This window comes from Hesperophylax consimilis, chromosome 2, assembly GCF_061612785.1.
Source record: "Hesperophylax consimilis isolate HC1 chromosome 2, BYU_Hcon_1.0, whole genome shotgun sequence".
In the NCBI taxonomy this organism is placed as follows: domain Eukaryota; kingdom Metazoa; phylum Arthropoda; class Insecta; order Trichoptera; family Limnephilidae; genus Hesperophylax; species Hesperophylax consimilis.
In genome coordinates, this window is record NC_142837.1 from 40,964,960 (window position 1) to 40,984,674 (window position 19,715).

Sequence of the window (19,715 nt, forward strand, 5' to 3'; positions counted from 1 at the left end):
TTGTGCTCTGAAATCGAGTTTGAGTATCGTTGATATTAATTAGATAATTTATATAAAATTCGTGATTTCCTCTTTCCGAAAGAATTCCGAGAATTTTTTAAGCCGAACGCTTTTCACACGCCTACATGAAAACACAATTAAAGCATTTATCTTTGTAATTGGTTCATCTTTATTGAAACAGTAAAATACATTTGGAAAAAGTACATTTCTTCGAAAAATATACCTAAATACAAAATTAATTAACGACCACTCACTCACGATCGAATTAAAGATTTATTCGGGATACGATGGAAAGCCATACAGCTCTTTGTTGACTCCTGACATTTAGAATTTTCGAAAAGGCGTATTTCATTTCAGTGCATGGCTAGTGTTGATTGAAGCCACAGCCAAAATTGTGTAGGTACTCTTAGTTTGCATTATATCACCAAGAATATAGGTAATTATCATTAAAATCGGTTGGCAAACGGAGTCTGGAGACCAAAGAGAATCAATATATATTATAAAAGTAAGTTTACTATGTGATTGCCGCTAAATTGAGAAACGAGTGCCGATACGATCAAGGGAGTTATATGGTGTGGTAACTCTATATCACTCATCTATGAAGGGCGTGCTTTTGAAGATATAAGGGCTGAAACATTTGATAGTATACGAGAGCATTCCACAACATTCCAGAACATTTGAGAGTATTCAAGAGCATTCCACAACATTCCAAAACATCCCGAAACATTCTGGAATGTTGTGTAATGTTCGGGAATAGTCTGGAACGTTCGAGAAAATCCCGGAATATCCTATATCATAATGAAAAAAATGAGATTACAGGCCGTTTCCTTATTCGTGACAATACATTGGTATCTATAAATAATATAAAACCAAGTCACTATCCGCGTCTGTCTGTTTGTGCACTTTGTTATTCTAAGCAAAGCAACGGAGTTTGATAGAGTATTCACTATCATTTAGAGAATTTCTTCAGGAAGATTTATATATATAATACATGTATATTACATGTATTTAAGTAGAGAAAAGTCGAGCAACGCTGGGTACATGTAATAATATCTTTTGGAGACGTTCGATTTCAAGCGCAAAAGTGGTTTTTATGTATTTTATTAGAGAAAAAAATGTAATCAAAGGAAGCTGTCAAAGTTTATCTTTGCCGTAATATTCTATATTTAAAAGTTGTTTCTTATATGCGTTCATAAATTTCTAATGCAAATGTGTTTTTAAGTAGTTAACACGAATATTTTTTATAAATTTTATTTTAATTCCACTCATGGCAAACGATTGGAAGAGCTTCAATTTATCCGAATCTGATTTTTTGATATTCGTAATGTAAACCGATTTGTGGTAAAGGCGATGCCATAAGTAGTAATGCAAAATCATGTTTTTGGTTTGAAAATTTGGTCACCTAGAAATGTTTCAGATGCTTTAATTAAATACTGCGAGTAGAATGCATCTTGGCCTTTGAAATAATAGAGTATTTTTTAGATAAGTCTTTTTATAAGCCCAGAAAAAAATAATGTAAAGGCCTATGAAAACTGCTTTAAAGTTCAAAATCTCCTAATTACGAACACATTTTCGGTTATGATTTTATTGTATAATGTGGAAAATTAAGTTATTTGTAAAATGATCGAAAAAAAAATTAAATATTTATGCCTGAACATATACACAAAATAAAAGGCACTTTTTGGCCATGTTTTTTTCTTGCATAAATCAAAACAGGCGGATGGTGTCTCAATTTAAAATATTACACGACGTAGTGCATCGCCATAATCGAAAAAAGTGATTTAGCATTGACCTTATGTAAGGGAACGTGTGTCTCATTGTTTGGAAAGGACCGTCAAGTATGATTGAGATAAGTACCTACTATGGTAAAAATGATAATAAAACATTTAATTATTGAAGACAATATTAGCGATTTCTAAACGAAAATCTGAAACAGAAAAATCAGAAAAGAATACGGTCACATCTAGGACTCGAACCCAGGACCCTTGTCTTTCCGGAACACCGCTCTACCAACTGAGCTAATGGGACCCTATCCCCCTCGGTCACTTTTTAACTGTATCATACTTCGAATAAGAACTACCAACATTGTCTTTATTTTTTCACCGCACATTTTTTATTGGCAACTATCTTTATGTATGATCGCAAGATTCAACCCGAACTAAATGCAATCTAGACAGCGTCTTTTTAGATAAACCTATCTTATTTTATTTTTATTTTTAATGTGCGACACCTTTCTGCAAGTCTAGAATGAATATTTATTTTTCGGAAAAACTTTATTGAGTAAAACCTCAAATTGTAATATTGACACGGGTCCCGGAAAGACAAGGGTCCTGGGTTCGAGTCCTAGATGTGACCGTATCGTTTTTTGGTTTTTCTGTTTCAGATTTTCGTTTAGAAATCGCTAATATTGTCTTCAATAATTAAATATTACAATTTGAGGTTTTACTCAATAAAATTATTCCGAAAAATAAAGATAATAAAACAGTACTACTGTTGTATTTCTCGTTTTTATTAACAAACTTCCGTCCGAGAGTTTATCTTCTCGTAGATTTACGAATTATACAAGTTAAACTCTAGTCACGAGAATTATTATTCACTACTACTATTTAATTATACTTGGAGTTGGTAGCCATTATCCCAAGACGAACAATCACCATACCGAGTCCTGCAATACTCTAGGTATCTAGCACGATCGTTCGATAAAACCCTGTATTAATACTATATTGACTAAATCCGTCATCAATGGCCAGTTAAAGATATTTTCGAGCACGGTCAGCGTATATTATTCCTATAGTTTAATCGGTAGACAAAATCCGCTGCTTTTAACGCTGCCTCCAGTGAGTCAGACAAACTTCGGTTAACTGTCAATATACACAACGCTATGAATAATGTCGTTCGATATGAAAAATAACTGGCTTATTAATGAATGGAGTTGAACTAACGAAGCTCTAAGAATTGAAAGAAATCGTATATGCAATTAATTGATTCTTTTCCAGCTTGGAGAAACGAAAGTCGTTCATATAACTCATTATGGCTAAAGACCTCATTACCTACCCTTTTAGTTTCAGCAAGTAAATGCAGACTGCCAATCTATATTTAAGTTATTAGATATAGAAGTATTTCAATACAATATTTATTTTAAATTAAACAGTATTTTAATTTTTGCCTAGCATTTTGTCGTTTAGGAATGTCAGTATTACTCAGTGTTGCCAACGTATAACAATTTCTTATTTATTTCGTTTTAATATCCGCTAATGTCGGTGAACTGGCAAAGAAAGGATGAAAGTAGATTGAATGCTGTTGAAATGAGATCCCTTAGGCGTATGTGTGGTAAAACCATGTATGATCGTCTGAGGAATGTGGAGATTCGCAAAAAATGCAAGGCTGATGTAAGCGAAATGAGTAAGATTATTAAAGGGACGCTTAGATAGTTTGGGCATATAGAACGAATGAGCGAAGAAAGGAATATAATGAGGATATATGATGCAAATGCGAATGGTAGCAGAAGTCGGGGACGCCCAAGGAAGACATGGCACGATCAAGTTTTAGTGATCTGGTGAGGAGGCACGGAATGAAAGATGTTGTTGTGAAGGTCAGAGTGTTTTATTTGAGGAGTCAGGTAGCCGTGATGAGATGACGTTGGACAGATGTTGTATTCTCCGGATGCTGGCTGTGATGGCTGGTCAAGCGCGGGTCTGTGAGTCGACGCCGGGCGCTGGTGACCGGACTCGTTGTCTGTCAGGCACTGGCGATCTTGGCAATCAGTACTCCAGTGCTGACGAGAATGCCGAAGGTGCGGTGGACCTTGTATGCGGTTGAGCGGGAGCTGGTAGACCAGTGAGGATGCTGCGTGTCCTCGTGGTGGTCATGGTGAGTGGATGAAGCGCTGGTCAGAGACGCTGGAACCAAGGCGCTGTAATCCACGTAGCATTGGCCAGGAACGGCGATCTGGGCCAAAGCGCTATGATGATGTCCCGATGGAGTCCATGATGAGAGCCGGGAAGAATGTCCTTCGCGCAAGTGAGGTGCGCGGATTATCACTTGTTGAGCACCTTGTTAACTGATGGCTGGATGATGACTGACTGACTGCTTTCTTCACGCTGTCGCTTTTAAAAGGTGAAGAAGCTTCTGGAACAATTTGGTTGCTATGTAAAATTTTCCAAACAAATAAATAAAAAATAAAAGAACATCCAAGAAGCTTGTTTGGAACAATCGAGACTTCTAGAATTTCGTTCGAATGTAGTAGTTGCGTACCACTACAAAGTGAATCAGATACTCGAGTCGGGCCATGTCAAGAGTAGGAATAATAGAAGAGTATGTATGAGACGATGTACGACTGTGAATGAGGCAAGGAGTGTGTGCCAAGACCGAGTTGTTTGGTGGTCCGTCCTCTCTGCCTACCCCTTCGGGAAAACGGGGTGATGGTTAGTTAGTTAGTTTTTTTTTCAATATCCGTTTAGCCATCGACAGCGCAACCGTGCTAGATATATATCGATTTATAAATGTAGAAAGTTGAAGCTTACCGATCCGATATTGTTAGGTAATCAATTTGATCGTGCTAGATCACCTGATATACCAAAACTTTCCCCCGAGAGAAAACGTTGTGATGATTTTTTGAGTGCTGGTGGAAGTCATTGCGGTTTGTGGAGGTGTTGATGGTAAGTAGTTAAGTATTCTTTTTGGATAATATACTCATCCAACTTCTACTTACATACATCATCAAAGTATCAAAGTGTTAACTAAGCTAACACAGTGTATTGCTTTTTAAATTGTTTGCAAATTAAGTCGGTACATATTATTTGGTCCAGAAGACCGCGCCATGTCTTCCTAAGCTCAGTCCTCGTGCGTTGGTCATAGTTTATTCAGTGATGTGTAGTATGCGGTAACAAGATTATAAAGGACTATTAGGATAGTTACCGACATGATCTAGGATGTTTTTGATTTGTATTCAAATGAGTTGTTTAGGTATATATTATTCGTCTTACATAACAGATAAGAGACACTCGTGTATATAACAGAGAAGAGACACGTTGCCTGAAGACTGTGATGCTGTGGTATCTTTAAATGCTGTTGTTGAAATATAAGAAGGTGAGGGGGGGGGGGGAAGAATGGAAAACATCTGATAATTCAAGTAGAAAAAAAATAAGCAATGTTTCAGTTCTGAATGCCGGTCATTCCTTCTTAGTACAATTCTCAGTACTACACTCCAACGTGTGTTCAATTAATTATAAGGGCTTATTGCCTTATTTAATTATTGGTACGTTTTGTAAATACATTTTGTTTGAGCTTTTTGTATTTATGATATGCATATTCATACCATTCAGAAATAGCTACTTATTAATCATATTTCCACTGAGAATCTGGATTAAGTGGAATAAATTGGCACCTGGCAAGAAGCCCATCTTTATGATAGGTAATAATTTACACCTGTAATGAGATGCAGGTATGTATTCAATATGGTAATATTCAATATGGTATAATAAATTATTGAGTAAAACCTAAAATTGTAATACTTAACCATTGAAGACAAAATAATAATAACCACTCTCGAAAGAAAACTGTGAAACAGAAAAGATTCAGTCGCATCTGGGAAAAAGACTAATATTGTTTTTAGTGATTAAATAAATAATTAAAGTTTCTCAACAAGTTATTGTAATTTTTTTCCACCCCGAAACGAATTAAATGTTCCATTTTTAAATTCAAAATTTTCAAATCAGACAGGTAAAGAAAAACTTCCAAATGTTAAGGTACTTCATTTTAATTTAAGCCACAGACATAGGAATTAATAGACGAGAAGATAATGGCGAGGGGTAAAATCAACTGTTGAAGAACGAAGGGCGTAAGGCTGACAGTGATTCGTCAATAAATCAATCTGAGAGTAAATAGGCATCTCGCATTATAATATCACCATTTACTTCTTAAAAGTAAAATCTGCCTTTGAATGAATAGACATTTTTACATGGGAGCGCAAATTACTCGCCACGTTATGAACAAATTTGCGAAGTCCAAATTCGGCAAAAAAATTCGGTTCTATTTTCAGAGTCGAATATTTCGTTTAAGTATTTAGTTAAGACACTTTTATAAATGTTCATAATTTACTTCCCAGCAACCAACCAGCTTTGTGTTTCGCGTCCAGACGTTTCTCGATGTGATAGTATATGTTTCTAAAACTGATCTATATTATACGATGTGAATATGCTTAAAATAAAGTAAAATAATGCTTATATATGGAATGTAATACGACAATTGGGTTTATTCTCTTTTTCACATCTATTTTTACAAGTTTTCATAGTACAAGTCAACATTTTGCCGTGTTATTTGGTAAAATGAACCGATGATGCCTCGACCATAGTTCGCACAAGAATGATGACGTCACGTTTTCAAATTTCACTTGAGGCCATACGCGAGCACAGCCGGTTCCAATGGAACCGGTATGGGGAGTGGGGATAATACGCTTTTAATCACTTAGGGCAGGTATACTAATATTCATATGTCTACGATTTAAGCAGAGTTTTTTTGTGGTTTTTTATGTGGGAGGTCCTCAATTAAATCTTTTCAAATATTTTCAACCGCTATGAAATACAAATAAACTATAGTTACTTTATGCACGAAGTATGAGCGACATGATTTTCAATTCTAAATAAAATAAACATCCAGAACTCTCAAAATATTATGAGTTTCAACTCGGCCATTCTGCATTATGTTTACCGCACGAGTTGGACATAAAATAGCGCAAATGAACGTCCAGCATAAAACGTTTAATTGAATCGCCTGACTCACAGCAGTAATAATATGTGAGTAATTTATTAAATATTATGAGATACTTCTCAGAAATGAGTTAACTAACGAGATATACAATAAAGAAAGGAAGCCTATTCTATGATAACACATTTAGTCATCGCATACCACAGATGTCTATAAAAAATAACACTATTGCAATAGAAATTCTAAAATCATTTTTAGCTGACATAAGACTCTAATAACGGGAGTTTGCTCGACGCTCACATTTTAATTATTTCTGATGAACATATTACTATCTCAAATTTTTCTAGAGGAATCCTTACAATGGCAAGCTATTTATATTTAAGATTAATAAAAAAAGGACCTTATGATTAAAATATTTTATGTTAAACGGCTCGAAAATTTTATAAAACGTTTTTTCAACTATAAATAGGTAAGCACCAGGTTTTATTTAAGACGGTGAATTTGTAACTTCCCGAGGGATCCCTCTAGAAACATGTGAGATTTTAGAAATACCTTCATCAGAAATAATTTTAATAAACCCCACGGAAAGACCGATTTTCTTATTGGGCAAAGTCGACCGTAGATCCGTACGAATAATGCTTTTACACGACTTTATCACTTATGTCTTTAAGATTCCCACTTTATTTTAGAGATTTCACATGGCAAATTCAACTACAGATCTGTCCAATACTCAAGGACCTCACGTCACATATTTTTTGCACGGCAGCTTCACTTACGTCGTTAAAATTCTGGTTTTGGTCTCGGTACAAGTTCCCATTGATAAAATATTGATGAGAATAGTTCTTTATTTTTTAGTTCTATTCAATAAAAAATAAACCACAAAATCGACTCATAGATAAACCTGTTTTCCGCTTGTACTATGAATTTCTTTGGCAGGAGAATTCGCGATCAAAACATGCAAATACTCGTTTCAACAGTCGGAATGCTGGAAGAGTATATTACTTCTTTTGAAGCGATATATGAAAGTGGTTGAATCAAGGAAAGAGTTCCGTCACAGAGTTGTGTTGGCTCTTGATGGAAACAGAAGTCTGAAACGCTTAAGCAAGACATGATATGATTGAGTGAATCAAACATTAGCGTTGAGTCTTATCAAAAGTCACAATAATAATACCTAACAGATGAGTACGAATGGATGTAGATAATAATCCTCTTTGCCTTAGAAAAAGCTCCGTGAAAAAGCGTGACTGTTGAGTAGTGAGGTAGGTGAGTAAATGCACAATTTTTTTATTATTTTTTTTTCTTTCCTTTATTCGTAAAATATATTTGTATACAGTTTTTTTACACGCTTTTCGACTACCACACTAGACACATGTCCGTATTATGGTAGTCGAAATTTGTATATAATTATATAAATGTGATACATGTTCATTTGTTAATATATTATTTTGTTAAATGCAATGTATTTGTATAAGAGGTAATACTTTAACTGGTTTTTTATTTAAGTAGATTTCACAAGAATAAACCAACCGTATTGCAAACTTTTGATTTTAATGAGATAAAATAAATATAAATATAAATGGGAAAATAAACAAATGACTTTACTTGTTGATATAATGAAAAAAGAGATAAATTAATTAATTATTTTAACAATAAATTTTAAAAAGAATTTAAATGAAAAAAAGAATTATAAAGCAAATGAACTTAATTTAGTGATTTCAGGCATTCTTTAAAATAGTTCCTTCCCTTCATAAATAATATAACAATACCTCATAAATATTTATATACACTACTTTTAATCGGGTAAACGATGTGGTCGCCGAGAATTTGAGAAATTTTATTGAAATACATAAAAAATGTAAAGTGTTTTAAATGTGTGAAAAAAAATGTTTACTCAACCTGGAAAGAAATTGTGTGGGTGCGTAGGTGTTTCTCCAAGCGAATTTAAAAGTTTTCTTACTGACATCTTTATAATTTGAGGTCAACGTACGTGAAATTTGGTAGAGAGGTACCTTGACACACTATCTATTTTTGTTTATTAATAAACAAACAACTCGCTTCTAAAAACATTTAGTGTCATGTTATAGAACTGTTAAGGGGGGTTATTATCGGGGGGCATAGAACAGTGAAATCAATAATTTTACCATATAGGATCGATATGTGTACCTACAGATGATTTTATACCGATTTACCGAGCACGATTCCGCTGTTGACATCCAGACCGAGGTTGATAACACAATTAATCAGAATTCAATACACGCTGGCAACACTAGCACATCTCTCTATGAATTGACATTTCTAAACGTCAGAAGGCTATCTAAAAGTTAAAAATACGAATTAGTTGATAACGTCGGATTGATATTTAACTTTCATATAAATTGGCAGTCCGCAATTACTTTTTGACACTAAAAAGAGAGTTACTTAACCAGGTCTTTAGTCATAACCAGCAACGTTTGTTTCTCAAATCTGGAACGGAATCAATCGATCGCGCTTTAGATGAATTAATTAAGTCTATGAATCGTGTTTACGATTTATTTAAATTGTAAAAGTTTAGTTAGTTAACTCCTATTCATTAATAAGCCAGTTATTTTGGATAACGGACGACATTATCTAAAAAGTTGTGCATATTGACAGCTTATCTAACACATTGTAAGTAGCGGATATTGTCTACCGACTGTCGGAATGACATTATGACTCCAGCTGTTATTTATTTATTGTGATTAATATCTTCTGATTTATCATCGATGTAAAAAATGTTGCAGATAAACGTAACAATAGCTATTATCTCGAAATAAGTCTATCAACGGTTAATTGTTTGTTTGATGGTGGAACGTCAAACACTGTTTAAACATATATTTTCATTTGTATCTAAACATTTAGGCTTAAAAAAATAACTAAACGTAAGTGCAAAAGTATCAGGAATTCAGAATATTCGACAGATCTCCGACTGCCGTGGCATCTCGCACTCGCGGTGTTGCACCGGAGAGTGCATCCGCGGCTGTTCGACTGTCGCAGTATGAAGCCTGAGAAACACCTATTATTCCTGTGGCTCATCACCGCGGGGAATCCATATAGGAAAGCCGCTACATATGAGTTTTTGCATGTGTGAGTGTGGATGGGTATGATAAACGTGTGTGCGTGCGTTACGGGCAAAGCATGAAATTGTACCTAAACCAACACAATAATGTTTTAACTGAAGAAACAGGTTTAAAAAAAGTGGGTGTGTCAAGCCTACGCAAGACAGAAGTGAAACTTCTAGTTTCAGCTGATGCTTGGCGTGGCGCAGTTCGCTGGTGTCTGAGAGAGAGGAAAGAAGAGAAGAGAGAGAACGTTCGTGAGCGGCTCCCCCACCTCAACAAGGTTTCACTTCAAAAATGCCACAGCCGAGAATCGAACCTCGCTTAACTGATTGAAAGCCAACCACGCTGAGCACCAACTGTAAGCAAAGCCGCATAAATTGATTATATTATGTAGGTTCTGAAAATATGAGAGCTTGTTATGTTTTATAATGTTACCTACATCACACCCAAAATATAATATATTTTTAAAAATAATGTACAATGTACAGAAATAGAATCCCACACAAGATCGCGTAGTGCGCTCTAGCGAACGGATATTTTATCAGAGGGAGATAGTTTTAATTTTTTTTTCTGTAAATTATTACATATTATCAAAATAAATAAATTAATTAAATAAATGTAATACAATTATCATAATATACGGATTAGATAATAATTTTAATCCAACACAATAACGCAAAGCGCGCTCTAGCGGAGTAATGTTTTATCACAGTGAGATAAGTGTTTTTATTATTTTGCAATATTATTTTCTTTTAAAAAATGTTCTGACCTACTAAAAAATAAGATATTGAATGAAAAAGGCGTTAAAAACAAAAAAATAATGTGCGATGGCCAAGAATCGAACTCGGATCAACTGCTTGGAAGGCAACTATGCTGACCATTACACCACCAACGCCAGTTGTCGGGATGAGCTAAGAAGCATTTATATGTTACTTCAAAACTTTGACTAGATCAAATGAACTTTAATCGGTGGTGGGGGTACCCGCATTTTCGTTTCGGTCATGAGTCGGTTTTACTCCGGTCCTCGAAATTGCATGACGCGCGTAAAGAAGTTTCACTTCAAAAACTTAAAACGTTCCTTTGATTCTTGAATGAATTTAAATACACTTTTTGAGTTCCTAATTTGACATCGCGAAGGGATTGGAATGATATCAAAGTGACTAGGTTAGTGGAAAAGTGTAGTTGAATTGAGTAACATAAATCTTTTAAAATACACACATATTTTGTCAACCCAACACAATGTAATCCATCCCCCAGAAGCTAAATATTGCGATGGAATGAGATAGGTCGGTGCCTGAGTTGACATCGTTTCTTTTTCATTATTGGACTTCAGCTTTTTGTCTATTATTCTGTTGTTGCCAATCAAAATATTACAGCCATTATTTGCGAAAAGGAAGGAGTGAGAGAAGTCTTGAAGATGGAAGAAACACAGAGGCTGGTAAATCGTTCCAGCCGAGTTGTTGAAATCATGAACAAGTCGTAAAAACGACCCGTTCTCATATGACAATTGTCAATCGTGTACAAATGTTGGGCGCTCATTTGGCGTGTTTCTTTACTATGCACCGGTAAAACATGGACAATCTGTGACATTCCAACGTTTAAACCAATTCCCACTTCTTCTTAATATTTTAAAATACATACTCGAGATGAGTAACGAAGAGAGATTTTGTTAAATTTTAGATTTAATAAAAATGTAATTTATTTTAATTGATTTACTTATATCGCAGCCGGTTAAGGATTTCGTTATTAACATGCTCAACAATGCAAACAAAATAATGAGTATTTTAATTCTAACCAGTGATTTTAGAAACTGCCCACTCCGGCCGCCACCGTAACATCCATACTTAAATAACTTAGCGCTATTTTGTTGTTATTCCGAAGAAAGAATAGGCTTTTTATAAACCCTGTCAGTTTTAAACCGAGCGCCGTTCGCGCCAGTCCACCACGCGCCACGTGCGTTCCATTCTAAACTTTCAACTCAAACGTTCCGCACAGTTTACGAGCTTTCAAATTCAAAAGCAGAACGTTCGATTGCTTTCAAAATAAACTGAATACGGAATTCTAACGTTTCAAATTGAAGAAGTGAAATAATAATAACTGTTCATAAAAATAAATAATGTCGATTACATAAACATTTATATTATTTTTAAGTGATTTTTGAAAATAATTTTAAGTGAATTTAAAAAAAGTTTAACCGTGAAATATATTATTTATCGTATGGTAATTATTAAATCGACTTGTTTTATATGTAGGTAGCTTATTTTGTGTTATTTATATCTACTTGTTTTAGTGATGATGTTTTCGTTCAGTTGTTATGTAAACATGTTTTATGATGCGCAAAAGCGCATGCGCGTTCTTAATGGGCCAAAAAAGGCATGTGCTAAATTGTATTTAATTTTTGCGTGTCACGTACAAATTTAAAGTTGTTTTTTTTTTAAATATATCAATAATTTATCTTGTAATAAGATTTGTAGGTGAGTAGAAAATGATTTTACAAACACGTTACTTATCGTAATAATATCTCGAATTTACTAAAAATATTATTTAAAAAAAAATGTTAATATATTTACTTTGTCCAGGGATGTGGTTTATTTTTTTCTATTTTCTATAGCTTTACAAATACAAAATTTATCTATTAACATAACATTTTTACAAAAAATTAAACTCTATTTTATTTTTTTTATTTTAAATTGACACATGAGGCCCTGAGCAAAAGAATATCCCTCAGAACTTATGTCATCTTTAGCGATGCTGTGTCGAGGGCCTTTTTAAGGAAAGGGAGTAGAGAACGTTCTTGGAAGGAAAAAAGGATTAGAGGAGTGAAAGATGAATAATCTGTCTCTCCCGCTGCGGCAGATAAACTAGTTGGAGAGGTCAAAGGGTTTCCCCAAAGCAGCCTCTCCTGATCTGGCACGCCACGCAGCTGGTGAGGAGGAGCATTCTGAGCACACCTCACCTGATGAACCCGGGCACCCCTGCTAAAACACCCAACGTAGCTGACAACTTAGGGTGACCTAAGAGGTGTTGGTTATCCAATAAATGCTAACTGGGGTGGCGGGGCATCATTATCATAGAAATAAAGTGTCATATTCTTAAAATGATAGCAGTTTCGTGATAAAACACGTAATGTTACTTCGCTTGCCAAGATGATATTTGAAAAATACATTTCTACAAAAAATATGATACGTTTCAAATATATAATACAATTGTATTTGTTAAATATAATGTTACTGGCGCAATCACAGGAAAGTCTGAATTCTTGAAATTACAATATTGAAATGTTAATTAAATAATTTTCTGTTACGTAAAAATGTTAATAGTTTGGTACCTACGTTATCGCTTATCTAAATTTTTCAATAAGGACGGGTTGTTTCGGAGAATTTGAATAATTCATCAAATTTCAACGGTCATTTTCAAGTTCGGTGAAAGATTTTTTCAAGATCTGTTTTTATTTTATTTCTGTCAAGCAACTAGTCTATAATGATATAATAATATAACTTGAATAAGACATTCACAGAACCCGAAAATGAACGTTGAAATTTGATGAATTGTTCAAATTCTCCGAAACAACCCGTCCTTAGTGAGTTCCAATTTTGAAAAAGATCCTTAAATTCAAACAAATTTGAGTTCATTGAACCAGATTTCACCAAGGAATAATTCACACGGGAATAACTAACGTTCATCGCAGTATGCTTGATTGGTTTGATAGTTTGTCTAAATTTGAAAAGATAATTATCTATATAATATCACACCACAACAACATACATCATTTCCAATTTCGTAAATGTCGAAATTTGTTTAGAAAAATATTAAGCTTTCGGAATTATTGTTGTTAAATGAATATAGTATACCACATGGACACTAGCGGCCAGAAGCTGCGCGAAACCGGACAGTAATCCGTATTATCGCCGCTATGATTTATCCCCTAATAAGGCACGTCCAAATCGGGATAAAGACCGGTCATTGGTCCATTGTGACGAATTAAATATAAATTGATATGAATTGTGCCCGGTCAGCTTAGAGCACAACCGGGCACTTCCTGCCCCCCTACCCTCATGCGGCCCTGGTAACTCGTAAATCCAAACTAGCGTGAAAAATAGCAATATCAAGTGCATTTTTGTAAATAGATGGATCTCGTAAATGCGTCTTGATAAAGCGGGGATTAAACGAAACGAATCGGAAAAACTATGGAATTCTGGTAATCTCGTTTTGTTTCATATTTTGCATATTAACCTGTTAACCGGGCGGGACGTATAAATACGTCAAACGTAAACAGTATCGGGTACGGGTAGGACGTATAAATACGTCCTTGAAATATATGTTTCGCCCTGGAAAGAGCGGGACGTATATTTCCGAACACATCACATGGAAATTGAGTTTTGTAATTTTTACATATTTTAATTTTTTAAACTCAATGTTTCTCTTTTATCTGTGTGCTTTTATTTATTGTTCTGTAATTATAACCTTTTTATATTTTTTTGTAATTTTTATAATTGTGTGTAAATATTCTATTTTTTTAATTCGATGTTTTCACTTTTTTGATGCATAAATAAAAAAAATAATAATAAAATTAACGTCCACAGGGCGTGACGTATTGATACGTCCTAGTGAAGGAGTTCACGCCCGTTATATGCTGCGTAATTCAAAACTAAACTCACCGGTTAACAGGTTAATACAGTCATTTTAGGATATTACTAGTGCATATCCGTGAACTTTTACGGGGTATTGTAACTGTAGGATTTGTGAAGCTAAAAGTTTGTTTTGACAATAATTGCTGCAGAATGATAAAATTTTTTTTTTACAAAAAGTGACTAATTTATTGTATGCAAGTAGGTTGGTAGGTACATGATCGCAGTAACGAATATGGTAAAAATAATAATAGATTGTGTGACGTCTAACATAAATACTAAAAATTTAATTTTTTTACAACCTCGTTTTCATAGTTAAAATAATTTTCAATGTTTGCATTTTTCGAAGCCCCCCAAAACGAAATCTAGCGGGGTACGCGTGACGTCATTTTTCCAATCGGTTTTGTCGGTTACAGTAGGTCAATCCCACTCGGGTCGGTATGAAATCAACAAATCCCAATTTAAGTATTTAAGAAAGATTTCCAAAAAAACATTAGTTATGAAATTATTTCAAATGATTTGTCAACCGCAGTGGGAAACCGTGTGCGAGTCTACACAAGATTGTCCGCATTCTTAATCTACGCGGTTGGTTGACCCTCGAGGTAGCGGTGTAAGTTCGGTCAGAAATCGCTAAACAATGAAAGGGTGTTTAAATCAGCTACGGTTCTAGTCGTTTTAAATTACGATTTATTAATTCGTCACATAATCCAATTAAAAAAAACATATTTTTTTCAGATTCAGCGTTTGTTGATCAATATAAATATATGTTTTTTACGAAATTATTTTTTTAACACAAGTTATTTTATCTTGAAATCAGTTCAAATTATGAAAATGATAATTAAAATAGTTTTCTGTCAAAATATTATATTATTGGTGGGTAGTTAGTTATCAGCTCCAATTTTGAAACTGGCGTTTTTAAAGCAACTCCTAGTTCCAGAGTACATTGAACCAGAATTGTACAGCTGAGGCACAATTACAAATAAATAAATATCCAAATTTTGGATATTTATATTGACGCTCCCTGGCTTTGACCCGGGATTGAAATTTATGGAAACTCTACGTGTGATAGTTTAAAAGTAACTACTTCAATTGCAATTAGTTTTTTTACTGGCAGAGAGTTTGAATAACGTTAGAAAACGTACAAAATATTATCACGTTCTGAAATTATAGTCTCAGTACCGTTTTCACGAGAGAATAACAATCTTATTACAATAATTTAGTTACCAGATCTAAATAACCAGGTACTATTTTCAAACGTGAAGTATTTACTTCGGCACTTCGTACTTCTGCGCTACGCCTACAATTTATTAAAAATTCTTGATTTAAACGGTAGAAATTTAACTCTCTTACTTTTTTAGGAACAAATTACTCGAAAAATTACAAATTAATCAAAAAAAAGTATACAATCTTCGTAATTCATTTTACGAAAAAAACTGCTAGGAAATATTTAAAAAAAACTAACGAGATAAAAATGTTTAATTCCGTGCCACAATTTTTCAACTTTAATTCATGCCGTACCTACTTGTCATAGCGTTTCATCAATTTGCAAATTTCTTCTGCATACAACTAGACCCCTCCTGGGAACGTAGCCAAGCATTTTGAAGATCTCCATCGTCATCGTCATGCTTAGCCCGAAGCCACTTCTTCATGAGAATGACCATATTGAAATCATCCCTCGTCCCCCATACAGCCTGAACATGGCTCCATCTAACACGTAGAAGTATATTGGGGACAAAAACTTCGATGACGATGAAGATTTTCAAGATGCTGTAACAGGTTGGCTACATTCCCAAGTGACCGAGTTTTATGCAGAAGAAATTTTGCAAATTGGTGAAACGATATGACAGGTGCTTAAATTTAAATGTTGACAATGTTAGAAAAGTGTGGAAAGCCACAAATTTAAGAACCACGAATGTAATTAAATATTTGTATCCCTGTGGGTTTTTGTTTATAATATAATGGAATAATTTTAACAAAAAAAACTTGCCAAGACATTTTGAATCGGAACGTCAATAATTTTGAAAGAATTCGATATTTATAAAACATATTCCTTTTATGAAGGTAATTAGTAATAAAACTGACACTTCACTTTTTATGCCATTTATACAATATAAAAATATAATTGATTTTTTAACCTTCAACTGTCAATGAAAAAATGCCGCCAATTCCTAATCATGCACTTTGACAATTTTTAAAAGTTTTATCCATGTAATAATTTTTTTTTTTTTATAGTGAATACCTCACAAGAGTCCTAACTGCTCCCGTCTGGAGCCAGTGAGACTATGGCATCCCCAATTGGGGGATGTTGTGAGGCTGAAGGTAAGTGGGGAAGGGAAAGAGGAAGGTGGGGAAGTACCTGGCTATTCAGATCTAGTCACTAAACACGGCTAAAGCCATTTGGAGCAACGTTTCAATTCTGAATGGTGGTCTTACACCAGGGCGATACTGGTAGTATCTTCCACTCTGGAACGTGCCGCAAATGTACAATATATTATTTTAATTAATTAATTGTGAAATAACACAAATTAATCAAATAAAATTTATTTGCGCACGCCGGATTCGAACCCGCGACCTTCGGAATGGCAGTCCAATGCGTTACCACTGGACTATGCCGGCCGTCAAATTTGATACAAACTATAAAGAATAATTATTTATCTTTCCAATTACGAACATTTCACGTATCTACGCATTATAGTAAAAAATATAAAAATACTTTTATAATGTATGGACGCCCGGTCAGATCTGTCCATCGGAGGCCATAATGGAATATGATGTTTGTGGCTAGTAATGTCCTTTTAAGGCCTGAAGGGTTAACTAACATATATTCTTGACTGTTCACTGCAAAATATGGAATATGATGTTTGTGGCTAGTAATGTCCTTCTAAGGCCTGAAGGGTTAACTAACATATTTTCTTGACTGTTCACTGCGAAATAGAGTATAAAATTGCCTTTTATGATTAAATCTATCACAATAAATAAAACTGCGTCCGATATTTGATCAGTTAATGCGTCAGCTTACAAAAATGAATAACATAATATTTTTATTTGCGGTGGATGAAAATAGGAATCTGACTCTAGGTTGCCAAGCGTATTTAAAACACTATTAATCCGGGACGCCTCTCTATCTGAAAAAAAATCACTCACTAAAATAATACTAAATGATGAAGTCGACTATTTTAGAATTGATATATTCATAACTCTTTATGAAAAGTATGTGTTTAATTTGTTTGAAAAACTCAGGCACAAAAGATTTTCCGCGCTTAGATATCAAAATATTTAATAATTTTGTGTAAACACTCTGTGTCTTAAATAAGCAGCAATACAGCTTCTTGTTAACTGGTATGGATAAATTCCTGAAATACGCAATATGGAAATGACGCACTGCCTTTGAATGTGTAAGCTTCCGCTCATTCATAAGGTGGCTATTAAAAATAAACAAAAATATGGCATTGAAGTCTTAAACGTGTTTTAAAAATTGCTTTAAAAAATATTGCGTCCGACATAAATGTTGCCTTTGAAGTTATTCTGCCGAAGTAAACGAACTTTGGTGCCCTAGTATTTATTATTTTTTTTATATGAATATCGCATAAGAATCCCAACTGCTCCCAACCGTCTGGAGCCTGTCAAACTATGACATCTTCAATTGGGTTGAGTTGTCAAGTTTAAAGAGAGGAGAAAGAGATGTGGAAGAGAAAGGTGGGGGAGTACCTGGCTATTCAGATGTGGTCACCAAACACGGCTCAAGCCATTTCAACCGACCGCGACGTTTCAATTTTAAATAGTGGTTTTACATCAGGGCGATATTGAGAGTGTCTTCCACTCTGGAACGTACCGCAAGTATACTATGTATTATTTTCGATGAATAAATTGTGAATTGACACACATTAATCAAATAAAATTTACTTTCGCACGCCAGGATTTGAAACCGTGAGCTTATGCTTGATAGTCGAGAGCTTTACCACTCGACCACCCAGGCCCTCTGCAGATGTATTTAGAGAGATTCTCTGCATGTGTAGTTAGAGAGGATTGCAGGCGTTGATTGTGTATCGTACCGACGATTTGTACTTGAAATGGACTGTATTTTTAATGAGAAAGAAAGAATCAAGCGATAGTGTTTATGTATCACAAGGAATATTAAGAATAGGGAAAAGGAGGCCTTTAGCAATGTTAATGGTGTTTGAAGTTCTTGTAGTCTCTAGAATGTTTCATGCGTACTATTAATAGTTCATAGACGTACATCTAATAAACACCATTGTTTCCACAACACGAACTGTTTAGAAATCACCACACGACACTATTTAATGTATTTAACTAGGGGATGATAATTTACACTCTTTTACAGACTTTTCACGAGATTAATTACTGTGAGGAGCAAAATAATATGAATATTTCTACGACGACGAGCATTTGAACATCAAACAAAATAAAACTTGCATTTGCCTTCCTTTTTAAAATGTCTTTCTTCCTTTCTTCCAAGATAAGAACTTCAGGAAAGGAACTAAAACAAGGGTAAATGCAATTTGGGTAGGAACTGGAATGTGGAATAAACATAAAACTGTTTCAGTATTTAACAGATTGTAAGCACGCATTGTGTCGTTTCATACTCGTACATACTTTTCTGTTTTCAAGACTTTAGCGTTTGATTCGCCTGATCGTGCAACTTCCTGGAATCCCTGACTTCTTTGTCGATCCGTTTGCGAGCCTTTTATTCTTCTCACACTCCTTTCTCCAAACCACCCGCATTACTCGTTCAGTTCCTGTAATGTTTTTTAAAATTTTATTTGTATTTTTTATTGTTATTTATAGTTTTTTTCACGTTTTCAGTTTTCACTACAATTAAGCAGTTTGTCAACAGGATGTACATGTTCAATTACAATGTTAATATGTAAACATAATATTATTATTAATCACACATATACATAACGTAGTTCCTTAAATTAGAAGATATTCAGATTATTATTATTGGCACACAGTCTAAAATAATACTAAATCTACATTTTAATAAATTTTAACAATTAAAGATTGATAGTGATGATTAGTATTTTTACTAATGAGCCATGTTTTCAGCATGTATCTGAATCTATTTGGGAATTTACAATTTTTTATGTTATTTGGCAAATATATTTTGACAAGTTTAATTTTATGTATAGTTTGTTATATTTTCTATATTTAAATATACTTTTCCAAGTATAATTTTAAGATTTGTGAAGCTGGAGTTATCAAATTATTCAAATGAAGTTCAGCAATTTTCCTTCGGAATGAATACCGTTAGTAAACTTGAAAAATGACGTCATATATCAAAATT

General features: G+C 34.2%; 1 protein-coding gene across 4 annotated transcripts in view; it reads left to right on the plus strand.

Moving 5' to 3' along the window:
* Nucleotides 1-11,715: 11,715 nt before the first annotated feature.
* Nucleotides 11,716-19,715, plus strand: part of LOC149426022 (zwei Ig domain protein zig-8-like) — a 254,330-nt gene continuing 246,330 nt past the window's right edge. Inside the window, exon 1 of one of the 4 annotated variants that reach the window (XM_089645526.1) lies at nt 11,716-12,030. The gene's annotated coding sequence lies outside the window, so the exon portion shown is untranslated. Of the gene's footprint in view, nt 12,031-12,196; nt 12,257-19,715 lie in introns of those variants that run through there. The other 3 variants (XM_089645518.1, XM_089645534.1, XM_089645542.1) reach the window with 3 other exon arrangements.